This window comes from Aptenodytes patagonicus, chromosome 2 (genome assembly GCF_965638725.1).
Source record: "Aptenodytes patagonicus chromosome 2, bAptPat1.pri.cur, whole genome shotgun sequence".
Lineage (NCBI taxonomy): Eukaryota > Metazoa > Chordata > Aves > Sphenisciformes > Spheniscidae > Aptenodytes > Aptenodytes patagonicus.
This window is the reverse complement of record NC_134950.1, coordinates 75,835,438-75,850,934: the sequence shown is the minus strand read 5'-3', so window position 1 is coordinate 75,850,934 and position 15,497 is coordinate 75,835,438. Positions and strand designations below refer to the sequence as shown.

Here is a 15,497-nt window from a genome sequence, read left to right as displayed (position 1 = left end):
TAAATAACTATCTACTTTGCTTGGGATTTAATCTAATATAGGTGTGGACATCTGATTAGCCAATGCACATTTATTTCACCTAATCCTCCTTGTAAACCAGTCTTCCAGTTCTCCCTAATCTAATTAGCTACTGATTGCAATTAGATCAAATTAATACATCTTTAAGAAACATACATCATGAATTATGTTCTAGGAAAATATGTGATAATATTCACTTTAATTGGGTGGATATCTTCATTTCATGTGTGTGGCTGTGTTTTAATTTCTTTTTAAAGCAAAGACAGTGCTTATGTAAGTCATCACTTTGAGTTCTGGAGTCTGACAGCTTCTAACATTTGATATGAGAAGTATATATAGAACAATTTCGGACGTAAAAACGTTCTTGCAAAAATGCTCTATGAATTCACTTCAGGAGTGAATCTACAAATTCACATCTGCTGTCAATTACACTGCTGTTACCTACGTACCAGCAATTGTTTCTAGACACTGGGCAGAGACTGCCACCCAACCTAACACAAAATCCCTTCAGTCACACTCCAAAAAATGACCTAGAAGTGAAAGGTTTTCTAATTTTCTCTGAGACATCGTTTACACTGCTGCTTTTTTTTTTTCACGAATACTGGAGCTCTATTTTTCTCTACACATTCATTAAAATGTTAAAATAATGTATTTCCAATACGTATTTTTCAAAACTGTATTAGATGGAATAAACTCCAAGACTGGTTTTTGTTGTTGGTTTGTGTTTTGGTTTTTTTCTAACATCTTTAATTGATAAAGAATATTTTACATTCTCATAGGTCTACAGATATAACAGGTAATATTTAGACATTATATCACACAAGCTGATAAAATTTCTACTGTTCTCTGGCATCTTAGCTTGTTAAACGTCTATTGCTTCCTACACCACATACACAAAAATTCTGAAAACCACAGAGAAAAGACACCTTCTAACATTATTATCTTAGCCCTTACTGACCAGAAAAGTTCACACTTACCCCTTTAAATAATGTATTTCCTTCCATTTGATTTTCAAATCCTAGCAGTAAAATGCTTATCATGATAAATAAACAACAAAAAGAAGGAATTCTAATTATGAAAGCTGTAAGTAAAGAGGCTTTCACATGATTAACAGCAACAGAAGAACGTCCAACACCTGTATTCGTCATTTCAATACTGCGACATTAATCAATTTAATATTATGGCAAGATAGTTTTAGAGGTAAGTAATTACAACCGCAGTCTACACTCGAGGAAAAAATACCTTGTCTACAAAATGGGAAGGAAGCAGATTCGCTTTTGGTAGCAGACCATGTAAGCAGTATACTAAATCTCTACATTTTTGAGAAAGCTATTCCCCTAAACAGAACCTATTTAATTTTTCCTATTAATTACTATCTTAGTAGTTTTAATATAATCTGCTTATAAGCAATAATATATATCACATTCCTCTACATAATTTCCTAGGAAAGAATAGGCATTTTGAAGATATACTTCCAAAGAAAAAAACTGTGCAACTTTTCTTACTAAAACATGAATCTAGGATACACAGACACAAAGAGTCAGAGGTAACTTGTTGGCCTAGGCAAGCTCCTAGGACAATATGCATGTATCTTAGGTTACTGCAGGACCTTCTTTCCTCTCTGATCCCTTTTATTTTACTACTAAGAGTAAAGAATAATTTTGATCAAGAGAGTGCACTACCATCCGTGTTTTGCACAGTGATGAAGTTACAACCTTGCCTCACACAATTTTCCAGATGTCATCTTGAGTAGCAAAATGCTGTTTGGCAATAGCTACAGATGCTCAGACTATACAATAGTAGGTTGTGCACAGTATAGGAAGCAAGGCCACTGCAAATACCAAAGCTTCTCTCTCTACAAACCTTTGCACGTAATCCCCAAATTCATTGCTTAGGGGACTAGAGCAAATCACATCTTAACTTCAACACAAAAGCCTTTTCAGACCTTTAAACTAAAGGAATACATCCACCTTTACATACATATATTTATCTATGTATACAGTGGCTGTCACATATCAGAGAGCTCTGTCCTGCTAAAACCCAAGCAGAGTATTTTCTTCTATTTTGTACCTAAAAATAATAAAATGCTATATTAAACTACAACTCCTTCCAAGTAAAATGGAATCACGCAAATCCCTTAAAGAACCAGATCTGTATAATTCACATCTAGGAGGACCCTTTGCTTCTCCTTTCTGTTCTGTCTTACCTTTCTGAGGTCAAAGATCAGTTGAGTCTCCTATTGCCATCTCAGCTCCACAGAAGCCTTCATTATGATCTGATTCTTATCAGCAGATATTCTTCCATTTCTCTGCTACCCAGTTCCACACCAATATCCATCTCTATTTTAATGACCTGTGTGGCGTGTTTCTCCTTTACTTTTTCTTATCAGAAGATTACGAGATTGCTCTCTTCTCCAGGAGCCAGGCTTTGGAAAAGTAGTGTGATAAGAAGGAAGTCCCTATCATTCATCATTTTCTCTTCCTTCTTTCTCCTCCTATTCCTTCTCTGTGGAAGACATGCCACTTCAGGTGTCAACATCATAGATGCCACTGCAACAAGATATTGTGAACATGTAAATGAGTGCAGTTAACAAGTTCTTTAATGCACAAAAATCTTGAGTTAGCTCTTATGGAGAGCTCATCAGTGATGTTAAGCTAACTAAGTATATAAAATTACACCCACACACATCATTATGTTTATTCAATTTTTATAAATTGCCCAAAATTAACACTCCCAAAATTAACATGAATTTAGATCACAGTAATAACACTGTGATGGTAAGGGGAATCCATTTAAACAAAAATATCTAAATCTGTCTTTATGGAGGGTGGGGTTTATTTGCGGGAGGGGTTTAAACATTTCCATGTAAAAATCTAGCAAATAAAGTTAAGATGATTTACTTCTTTCAGTTGCAAGTCTAATAACCACCTAAAGTAGACTCAAAAAGGCTGGATTTTATTCTTTAACGTATGATTGAAAAAAGTAATTCTAGCTGAAATGCAAATATGCAGCAACATACACAGCAGTATTTATGACTTACGATGTCTCTAGAGCTTTTAATCTGAAAAAATTTACAGTACAAGTGAAAGTTGTAATGCAGGATCATTTCCAGTCCGAAGTTTGTAAAGGATGCTCTAAGTCTTTCAAAAGACACAATGCAATCCTCCGCAGCTTAATGACGGGTAAGTTGAGTCTCTCACCTAGAAATAATTTATGAATTCACAATCAATCACACAGAATTTCTATTTTCTGTAACATTCATCTCTCTAATGAGACAAGTTGCATTCCTCATATTATAGTGGAATCTCAGAATCAGCACTGATGCCTTGAAAATGGTTTGGCTTATCTATCAATAAACTGACCACCACCATTAACATCAACAATCACACTTGATCTAAGATGAATCCCAAATTAACTAATTTAATTCTGGATGTAAAGATCAGGGGTTCATAACGTAATTTTCTTTGGGCAGCCAATAAGCAGGTTAATGACTTCAATGCATAGATAGCAGTTTCATAAGTAGTGCAAGATCAGAAACATAAAGAGTCTTTTCATTATTTTGTTCTCTGACTATGGCTTAAGGAAGAATGCTCTGCAATGTAGAAAGAGATACAAATCTCTGGAGAATGGCCTCTCTCATCCTAAAATAAGTAGCTGTACTGGTGAGATGAAGCTGAAGGTGCCCAGACCATAATGACACCCTACATGTACAGTTTTAAAGACTGCTAAAAGAAAGGCAATGTAAATTTCAGCCACCTGTCTACAAACAATGAAGAGCAAAAAAAACGTGGAATATGATTATCAAATGAGAGTCAGCTCACTGAATTCATGCTGGTCACTCTTCTGCTTGAAAAAACGTTTACAGCCAAAGAGAGACAGGAGCTCAAGATCACAATTACTTAACAAAATTTATACACAATCAAAATAAGCAGCAGCTAGTAGTTGTTCAGACACCGTATAAAAAAGACATTAGCAAACACATTAAAAATACATGAACATGAATGTGCAATGCTGAACAGCAACAGAACAATGATAAAGTTGAAGTTTTATAGTGCTTTACAGAAATTTTCCCAGGAAATTAATTCTGAGGCTTAGCCTTGGTAACTTTGGTATGTGAACTGTGCACTTGTAATTAGGAGATGGCAATAATGAACTGAGGCTTCAAATCACTGGCATCCAAAATTCCAGAAAATCTCAATAAACAATTTGCAAAACATTCCGCAGACAGTTTTCTAAATAAATATTTTTCCAACTGGGCAATAAAACCAGTAAGAGAGTTTCACTGAAATCAGAAAGGACTACATTTGAAGTTTTTACTACCATAGGAAATTGAATCAATATAGTGTAAATACAGTATATGTTCAATTATGATACGTACTAAGGCCTAAGGGCCTTCCAAGTTAAGTATTAAAGGATAAAGCCAGCTCACGAAAGAGCTGAAATTGAATTTAAGATCATACCATGAATACGCCTCTCCTTACTCTTACAACTGCATGAAAGAGCATTCTGACAACCAATAAAAATTGCAAGTTCAAAAGAAATAGAATCTATTTCACAAACAAAGATCTGATACTTGACAGTCACTGCACGAGAAACAACACTCCAAAAACAACTAACAGCAGTTCGAGCGTCATCCAGGACCGATTTGTACATCTTGAAGTTGTGAGAGAACTAAAGCATTTTCTTCAATAGGAGAAGAATATCTGAACTCTAGACAAACTGAGCAAACATATGCAGTTAAACCTGGTGGAACAATGAAGTGGATGAACTACAGCCACATGGAGACCAATAAGAAAAATATGTTCTATTAAGCACTTAGTATGTTGAGCCACTAAGAATGCAAATTACTCCCCAGCGTATGGCAGACTGAAGTGAACTGTTTACCCAAAATTACCCAGCATCTGTCATGTGCCAATGACAATTTTTATCAACTTTCTTGATTGATAACAGCATCATTGCATGCACCGGACTATTTGAAGCAACACAGAATGATTTTAGCCTTCCTTTTACACATGGCAATATTTTCAAAGTTATGACATATTAAAAAAAGCAATGTTCGTGGACCTACCGGAATTAAGATTTGAACTATATAGCTTAACCTGATTAAAAATACACTTATCTACATTAAACAGAAATAAGAAACAGTAGATAGGTGAAAATGCATCATCATCATCTGGAAAAGAACGTAATTTTAAGCTGCTCTTTTCGATATTAGGTTTTGAGGAAGCATCAACCTATTATTTCATAGGCAGTAGCTGAGCAACTGCTTATGATACAAGAAAGCCCCTTTATGTTAGGACCACATTTATGCAAACATTATCACTAGGAAATGGAGGGGAATTTGGGGGGTTGTGGAGAAGGCAGGGAGAAGGAATCTCTTGTAAGTCTGCACTTCACTGAGTGAGGAGGGAAGGAAGGAGGAATCCAGTCAGTGTGGGGTCCTGAATTTTCAAGGCTTCTAGAAAAAGATGGTCTAAACAAAATAATACTAAATAATAATGCCCACGACATTAAATGGTCATCTATCCCATTCCCCATGCTTCCCTTTCCTTTACAGTGCTGAAAAGTTGAGGGAAAGTAAATTTATGTCACCTTAAGAAGTACATATCTTCCTCGACACAGACCAGCACGTGAGGAGATAGTCAAGTCAGTCTCTAGCCATCCACTGGCTGTACCTGTTTAGTCACAGAAAAATCCAGAGAGGAGGAGGCCAGCAGCCAGCATTCGATAACCTTGCGGCAGGATGGAAGCAAAGGAGAAACTGTGTTTCTTTCACATAACCCAGTTGGGCTATGTCAAATCATAAATCAAATAGAGACAAGTGTGTGCAGAAAGGTATGTCTGATTTGAATCAAGAAGCAACTGTTCTTAACTACCTGTAATAAATGGAAAAATAAAAGTAATAGGAATAATAGCAACATTGTGTTATAATCCAGTAAATTCACAGTTCAAAGTGCACATATTCAACATAATACAAAGTAGAAAAATTAGAAAAAAATCTATATTGAAATTTAGAAATTTATAAATACCATTCCAATATTATCTAAAGAAATATTTAATTCCTTTTTGCGGATCTTTTCCTAAAAACAACATAAAAATCAGTCTTTATTCTATTAAAACTGATGAGATTGAATACAAAAAAGATCCATTTTTCTAGTTTTCTAGTTTCTAGTTAACTCTTAAAATTCAGTAATTCAAAAGATGCCCTTTCACACACACATATATATGGAGGGGTTTATATTCAGTCAGCATGCTCAGACTGAAACAGTCCTTTTTCTGTCCTCAAATATTGTAGCAGTAAGCAGCTGCAAAAACTAACATTTTCCTTACATGTAAGTATTTATATATTTCTTCTACATTATGTCATACTGTTTAAACATACTGATTTTCATACATTCTTTTATGCTTAATTCTGTTAGCCCTGTAGCCAAAGAAGGTAATAAGAGAGAAGAGCCTTATGACTGTAAAGAAAAACAAAACCAGCAAACTCCTTTTGGAAAAGGCTTCTAATTAGAATCAAGACCATAGTAAAAGAAGTAAAGAACTTGATCAGAAACAAAAAGAACAACTGTGGAAGACATCTGAGACTATATAAGAATACAACACCTTTTCCATTCATCAAAGCAGCAGAAAGTAACAAACCTGATTAGAATGAAAAAGTAGCGTATTTAGCATCAGTGAGAGAAATATAACAAAACAGAGGCTCCCCTGTAAGCCAGCAGATAAATTCTGTCTTTCATTTTTGATCACAGGCATGTGAGGATTTGCTTCAGGTAACTTGTCTGATAAGGGTTAATTACGTCTCTGTATTTGCATTAATGTGTTTCTAGGCGGATTTAGTAGCGCTTATACAGCACCACCAGCTGAATCTGCTTGCTCGGAGACGTGAAGAAATCATGACTAATCAAACCCCTGATGCGCATCAGGCATTGCGCCTACTGTTTGTTTCCTGGGCTGATTTACAATGAAATCTTAGGAATCATTACTGATGCATAAAACCACTGACACTTGTCTTTACAGCCAACTATCGTCTGCTTAAGTATGCACCAATATTCTCTCTGAACTTCATTATTTTATGCAGGTCAGAAAGTCTCGAAAATGCTGTTTTCTCTATAAGAGGTAACACACAGCACCACTCTAATAGCTATGAGTGGGCTGCAGGTTAGATGGCTGTGTTGCACATACTAAATGATATCTAAGCTTATAGTGTGAGAATTTTCATGTTTTGTATTTACTGAAATACCTGTTAAAGTTGTACAGGATATCCCTGCAAAAATGGTATCAGAACAGATTTGGACCTCTTTACATGGTGCATAAAAAGGAAAATGTTATCAAACAAAAATAAGCCATCAAAATTAAGTACTTCAGCAGAAATACATTAGCAATAATGCAAACTGTACAATTAAGAACTACAAAATAGTTCAGCCTGTACTGGTGATAATTCATCAAAAAAACAAAAATCTTCAAAAGTTTCTGTCTAAGAAAGCTAAATACATATCCAAGCAGAACTCAATGGCCAAACACAATGTTTTTATGACAGCTGTATCAATGACCCTACACAGCTCATGGTCTTCAGCAAGTGCAAGACCGTTTCCTTAGATGCATCTTGAAAGGTAACAGGCTGCCCTCTAGAATCCTCTTTGCTCAGTATTAGCAACTGAATTACAAACACCAAGTTTCAAACCTACTCCAATCAAGCGTTTGGGACAAGTAGTGTATTCACAAGCCTTTTAATATGATTAAGACTGAAACTGAGGCCTCGGCACACACAAGATACTTCAACATTTTCTTCTAGCGTTTCTTGTTCTGCTCCAGAAGCTGTCCATCTGACATGTCCATTTCCCAAAGGTGGCATAAGTTCTACAGAAATGAGGAAAAACACAAACTGTGAGGAAAGGCTCCCCATGGAGGATTCCTCCTAAGAAGGTTTAAGGTGGTGTCAAAAGACGTACTAGTTGACTCCTATCAGTTTTAAAAACAGTATGAGAGGATAAGAAAAGAGAGGAGAGAAATACTATTCTCCAAGGGAAGAAAACAAGAATAGGACGTGCAGAGTTAAGTATAAGCCACCCTGTAAGAGCACTGGGGGAATCCAATGGAGGCAAAGGGGAGGCAGCCATCAGGGGAAGTTTGGACGTAATTAGATGGAGCAGGGACAAAGTCAAATACATTTCACCAGACCAAATAGAGAGAGGAGCACTGGCATATGGCCTGGTTTAACATTAACTGGGACTAAGAGGGTAAGATACAAACTTCCAGGCCTTGCAGTCAAAGATCACAACTTTTTAAAGGAAAAGCCTCCCTAAACCTTTTTTTTGTCAAATGAATAAACAAGCGAGCAAGGGAAAGATGATGCCAAAATACTGGTTAATGAAATAATTACGGGAAATATACAAGGCTGGGGCTGGTGACAGAGGAATTTTTGAACTTTCATAGTGTGCTTTAAGTCTTTCTTGACTATTTATTTTCCATATGTCTCCAATTAAACATACATAAAGTTTAATTCCTGTTCTGAATACTTAGCAGTATGTAGCAAAGTATTATGGTAACTGTATAAAAATGCTTTCAAAATTGTTTTATTTTCAATATTTAAATGAGTCACGCAGACATCTTCATCTTAATCAGACTTGTAGCTGTTAAAGAAAGTATACAAAATGTAATCTGGGTGTCAGGATTCTAAATACACGCCCAGATACAATCATGATTAGGACTACATGGTTACATAAATAGCAACCACAATTGCACGTAAATGATTATTCTCTTCTGAAAAGAAATTTTGAGAGATAATTTATTGTTAAGATGTGGAGCAGGAGATACCATCAAAATTTTACCATCTAAAACTTAATCTTCAGTGGCGTTATCTGAGAATGTAACTAGTGTGACAAGTCGTTCAAATTCCAGACCTTAATTTCTTCTATATTTCTTTTATCCAAGGATTAAAAAATTTCACAACGGAGGGTCCTCTTACTTTCAAGAACCCTACTGATATGGTATGAATTCCTGATGTGTTATTAGTGTTCTTCATCTGCATATTTACTTACTATCATAATTTGTTTCATCCAAGTATTATAATAAAATTTGATTACTACACCAGTTATGGAATTCAGGCAACCACCTGCAGCTACACCAGGAAACCATTTTTGAAAACACTCAGATTCATTTTTTCCATCTTCCTCCATTCTTCAGTTCTGTCTTCAACCAGACTAGAATTGCCTTCAGAATTTCTAGTCACCTTCCTGCACACTTATACCCAATGTATATCTTCCAGCTTCCACTTTTCCTGTTTTTCCTATTTATTGATCCAGTTGTCTCATCTTTTTGTTTTCTTATCTATTTCTTCATAGTGCCATTTTAGTCAGTCTTTCAACATTTCAACGTCACCTTTTTGTTTCAGGATATAAATGGCTTAATATTTCTTATTTTTTCAGTTTCTTCTGTAAGTTTATTTTACCTTCTTTTTTTCTAGGTAGTTCATGGTGCTTTCCTAAAACTGCTTCACACATACAATGTTCCAATTTACAAGCTATTAAAGTTGAAAATTCCATCTCATTTGTGGTTTCTTCCAAATTATTGTCTGGTAAAGAGAAACATATATATGTATAACATTTATATATTTACATATATAAATCTACTGGAAAGTCTACTATACAGAGATATTCTGCTCACATATATATAATTCCATACCTAGTAATTTTCTCTTCCCATGTGAAACTCAAGAAAAAAAAAAACTTTTACATCTTTTATGGTCCTTTTCCACTTCTACCTCACTCTCACCGTTCCTACCAAACACTACAATGTCTTACAGTGTGGACCTTTCCACTATCTTTTGACTTGACTGCAAGTTATTTCCTACCTCCTTTCTCTTTTATTTCAAACACTTGTCTCAAACTTCTGCCATTTAACAATGTTAACTGGTACAAATTTAGGACCTTTGGCAAATCAAGACAGAATCCTTCACTGGGTCAGGGATCCAAATGTGAGGAACAAGATTTGACATAACTTTCCTTTGGCTCTCAGAAATTACTTGCTTTCCTCCTTGTACAAGCTCTCCATCAGGGTCAGTTCTTAATTCATGGAAAATTTCTTTAAATTTTTATTTTAAAACTTAAATTATATTTTAACTGCTTTTAACTGTTCTGATCTTTGGGAAATCCCTTGGGTCCAAGTGAATCCAAAATTTTTATTTTTCCCCCCAAATGTCCAAAATATCTTAAAAGCTGACCAAACATGTGTCCTCTTAATTATTTACCAAAACATGATGTAAAATCACAGTTCATTATTTTCCATTTCCAGATACCAATAATATTGTCAACACATAAAAGGAAGCAAGACATGAAAAGTCCAAGGGATTTTCTTCTTCCCTTTCAAAGTCCTGCAGAAACATTTTCCATTATTTCTATTAAAATTGGTTTCCTACCATACACACACACACAGAATATTACAGCAATTTTCCTTTCAATTTTTTTAAATGAAAATCAGAAATATGTAGAGTCCCAAATTGTGAGTGATGCAGTTTGCATCCTTTCCTGTGCATTTCTTCCTTCCTTTTTATTATTCCCAGTGTGTCAGTCATCAAATGAAGCAATCTAGGTTTTCATCTGTCTATCCATTTACCTATCCATCCACCTGCCCTTGTCTTACAGAGGGATATGATTTTGCCTCTAAGCAATACAATTAAATGTAAAAGTCATTTATGTGCTATATGCTACTAGAAGTTATTTGTCTTTGCTAGTAACAGAAAACAATAGTATATATTACATCCAATGACTGTTCATTTTTTTAATTAAGTCTACCAACTACCAACACATGCTCTAAAGTCATGATGAGAATAATACACCTTGTATATTTACCACTTAGGTAAAACATTACATTTAAAAATTCTTTTCACTGACACCACTTTTAAGATTTAGAAAATACAAGTCGGGCAATTCCAAGTGCCTTATCTGATCTCCAATTTTACATTTGAAAACATCAGAGTATTGATAACTCTATTTGTTCCAGAAAGGCCCAAGAGATTATAATGCAACATGTGTTTACTGGCTGAAATAATAACATTTCTGGACCAAGTAGGAATCCATACTTCTGAATTAAGAAAAACACTGGTTTAAAACTCTGTCTGATCCAGACTGAAAATACATTAAAGCATAGCTATTTTCCATGTCTAGGTAAGGCAAAAAGTGCCAAGAGCACCCCAACATTTTCATTTAGTTGTTCAGCCCCAAGAATCTCAATCCCAGCTATTTAAGTGAGTGTGGGACATAAGGGAAATCTCCGAGAGGGTAAGACTCAAAAATAGCTAGTCAGGACAGCAATCACTGTACTTCCCCTAGGACATAAGCAGGTAAGGATCTCCCTCTCCCAACCTAGTATAAAATAAAATAAAATAAAATAAAATAAAATAAAATAAAATAAAATAAAATAAAATCAGGGTAAGCACAAAACTGTTTTAAATTTTAATATTCATGCTATATATGTTCTTATAGCACCAGAGTAGTCTTTTATCATCAGATTTGTTTGTGCTCTTGCTCAACAGTATGCAAAACTAGGTTTTAGGTCTTTATGTAAAATCTTGGTTAAATCACACAGGTAACCTGCAAAGGATTTTAACCATCCAGCTCCTGTCTAAGCTTTTAATGTCCAATGACTTCAGTGGTGTCAGGATCTAAATACCTTTAGGGATCTGGATCTCAGTCTCTCAGTGCCCCCCCTATTTTCCAATTACAGATTAAGAATGCAGCCCACACCGACAAGAGAGATACAAGAATTCCTAGGCACGCATATGGTACTTTCTTTGATAAAAGCCTTTTTTTCCCCAGATTGTCAAATGAAAGCACAGGAGTTCCATGGGAAACCTGTCCCTTTAAAACAGTCTCTGGGGAAAACAACATTTCTGTTGACAGGTAACATTTGTCCTTTTCCCTAGGAAGTACACTTAGGCATGAATCTAATTACCTCTTTGTCAGTAAACTTGCAGCTGTTGACAAACATACTGACTGTACAGCTCACTGTCTTGGCAAACACACTGGAAACTGAGGCAACCATTTCCGGAATAAAAAAATATATGACTAAGGTGGCACAAGTTCTCAAGTCCATTAACAATCCATGCGCGCTACAAAGTGGCACGGGTGAAGGGGTGTGTGCTGTATGCTCACTCTCAGTAAACACCTTATACAAAAGAAAGTTGTTTTGAAATACACAATGTTACTATTTTGTATCTTCAAGACAAAGAAGCAAAAGGGAAGCACCGATTTGCGAGAGTGATGACAGGAGTTTCGGAGCCTCGCAGGACCGAAGCTCTATGATAGCCCCGGATCCACTATAACTTGAACTCCACCATTGTTTCCTGAGAGAAAGGAAATTATCAACTACAGCCTGTAATTTTCACGTACCTGGAGATTTCAATTATATCCCTCAAAAACAAACAAGGAAAAAGCAGGGCGGCTGCTAAGGACACTTTTGCTTAACAGCTTTATTCTGTTTACTACTGGAAGGTTTCACCAGGGGCAGCAACTTTTACTCTCACCATTTCCATTCAGTCCGATAGTGAATTCATATTGTTTATCCTCCAGTTATTTCTTCTACTTGAGTCAAGTTTTGTACCCACCCTCCTGCTCTGCTCCTGGGCAGCCACTTTGCAGCTCAGACAACTTTAAGCTTTGACTGGTTGTACAATCTTAGATAGGTTCACAGTCCATATTTGCACTTCTGATCCCTCCAAGGTCCTTAAAACTCATTTTCTTTAATTCATTTCAAGATAAAACTGAGTCTTGACATGTCCCTTGAAGCTAATCAGACCTACGTTCCATGCTGCTTGCAGCCATATAGTGAAAAGCACATTTCCTTTACACTTCCCCATCCTGTGGCCAGAACAACAAGGATCTCACACTAAGCATTACACTGTGTCAAAGTGACTAGCAAGCCATTTTTGACCTTTTGGCACCGTAAGTCACTGTGGGAAGAGCCAAGACTCAATCCGACAGGAAAGAATCTGGACACAGTGCCTTTAAAAATAAAAAACAAGCAACGGATATCAGAGAAGCTCATTTTCCACTGAAGTTAGGAGCCGGATTCTGAACCTGGTGAGACAGCACTATAACCAACTGGTTCAGAGGCATAATGTTTGTTTTTGATTTAAAAGTACACTGTGAGAACTTCTATTGTTAGTGTTTAGATTTCAGTTTATTCAGATGTAAAATTACTTTTCTCATTTCTCTATATGATTGTCGGAACAAAAATAGCAGAAGATGTAATTTTAATTATTTCTATGCTGGCGCTTTGGTTTAACTAAGCCATTAACCAAGAAACTAGGCTGCTTCTTGACTTGGTACCATATTTACTTGTCAGCTGATAAACTGGAAGAGAAGTCTGTTTGGAAGGGCTACAAACCAATCGAGAAGAGCAGATAAAATAACAAAAGACCCATTCTTATAGGGCCAGAGATGAGTAATCTTTGGTTGAATCCTAGCTCTATGTCTGGAAAAATCCTTCAGGATCCCTCATAAATCCATTGTAAGCCTTAAGCAAAGTTAGATGCAGGTTGGCACAATACAGAATGGACTTTCATCTTTGCAATATGTTCACAGCATCGGATCCATAGGTAAAAGCTTTAGAAGAACATATGACATTTGAATGTTCATATACGATAGTCAAAATATTACATCACGTCCTGTCAAAGATGGATACTTTGACAGGTAACAATGACAAAGCCAGCTATCAGCCACTTACTTTTCAGGACTACAACTTGACCGATCTGGTCTCACTAGTGCTTTTGGTATATATGGCATCAAGAGGTTTAATTCCCCTATGACAGATGATCATTTTCAAAAGTTTTACAACAAGACTAAATATACGGTGGAAGCTCCTCTAATCCTAATGAATATAGACCAGAGTAGTAGGTAAATACAAATTTGAAAGGGAAAGATGCATAGAAACTGTGATTGAAATACGGACATTATTTTAACCACGTGATACAAATTGCTGTAATATAAATACTAGTATGATAATTTACTATATGCTTTTATATTATATGTTATTATATAGGGGTTTTGCAGTTCAGAGTCTAAAAATATTTTCATTATTTAATGAGATCCATCAACAATTTAATTAAAACCAAGTCTCTCTTTCTCACAATGCCAAATGCGTAGATTAACACATTGGCAAAGTGTAGGTCTGGAAGATGAATATATGACAAGACGAGCAAAGATGGAAGAACTTGAGATCAGTATCAAAAAACAAAAATTACATTCAGCCACCCTAACTTTAGCAGGAAACAGAAAGACTCATTAATTTTGCTCATTAGTCTTTTGTAGAGAGGCAATGTATTAATTAACTTAAAAGTGTTGAACATCCCAAAAAAGAACCTCAATCTATGACGCATCTCCCCTCGTTCTTTTTTATGTATGGTCAGTGATCAGAGATTTACTTATAGGCAGGAGAAGAGCTTCACAGCTGGAACAAAAACACTCTTCAGTGTTCAGTGCTGGGACTGATAATGTTGTCTGCATGGTAAGATTTTTGGTTTGGATAGGGTTTTTTCTTCATTTGTGTGTGGGAAGGAAAGGGGTAGAAAGCATTGCTTGTTTCTACATCCATTCCTCTAAAAATATATTTCTGACAGATTGCCATGTCTTATTCACAAACCATACAGCCAAAGAAATCTGTTAGATTAAAAAATATGTTTGTGGATATCTAGGAACAAAAGGGCACAGACATTCCTAGGAAGTGTGAGATGCACACCCTGATTCCTCCGTTATTTTCCAGGCACCCAATGAGCACTTTGAAAATGGAAGAGCTTGAGTAGTTGATCCTTATCTTAACCATGGGATATTAGCATACATGCCCAGTATCACTTGGTCTCCCAGGGGTTCTGTGAAAGGTGGTCAGTGAAAGTTTCTAACTCCAGTTCACCAAATGTGCTATGAAATAAAGGACAGGTATAATTTTTTCTAATCTTCGAACAGACTTGCAGAAACAAGAAAAAAGGCTCTCGATTCCATTTGTAAAGTAAATTTTCTGAACAGACCTGAAGACTGAAAATCACCCAAGCTTTTCTGTAAGAGGTTTTTTGTTTTTTTTTTTAAAAATAGACTGTATTTACAGCTTGCACTCAGTCACATCCAAAACTGTTACAGCTCACAGTGGTCAATTACTATCATACCGGATCTCAAGCAAAAAACCAATTATTAAGATGCAATTTATATGATTACATAAAATATTTCACCCTCCACATGTCAAAATGAAACACCAGGTTCAGCAGGTTGACACACTAAATAAATATGCTGGATATATTCACACGTTGTGTTGCTATAAAGAAAGTTTTACTTTGCCTCAAGTGAAGCCATCAATCAGCCAGTCTTGACTCAGGGATTACAACAGATCTGATAAAACAACATTGGTATTTCTAATGAAGAAGGGCAGTTCACAAGATAAGGGGAGAATCAGCAAGACTGCTTCCCAAGAAGTTCAGAAGCAAAAAAGAT

The 15,497-nt window shown here is 35.8% G+C and overlaps 1 long non-coding RNA gene across 4 annotated transcripts in view; it reads right to left on the bottom strand.

Moving 5' to 3' along the window:
• Positions 1-15,497, bottom strand: part of LOC143156571 (uncharacterized) — a 58,022-nt gene that overhangs the window by 3,441 nt on the left and 39,084 nt on the right. For 2 of the 4 annotated variants that reach the window (XR_012994650.1, XR_012994652.1), the window contains 2 exons: positions 3,059-3,218; positions 2,225-2,567 (listed from right to left, as the gene is read on the bottom strand). This is a non-coding gene — a long non-coding RNA (uncharacterized LOC143156571). Of the gene's footprint in view, positions 1-2,224; positions 2,568-3,058; positions 3,219-5,610; positions 5,884-9,195; positions 9,593-15,497 lie in introns of those variants that run through there. The other 2 variants (XR_012994651.1, XR_012994649.1) reach the window with 2 other exon arrangements.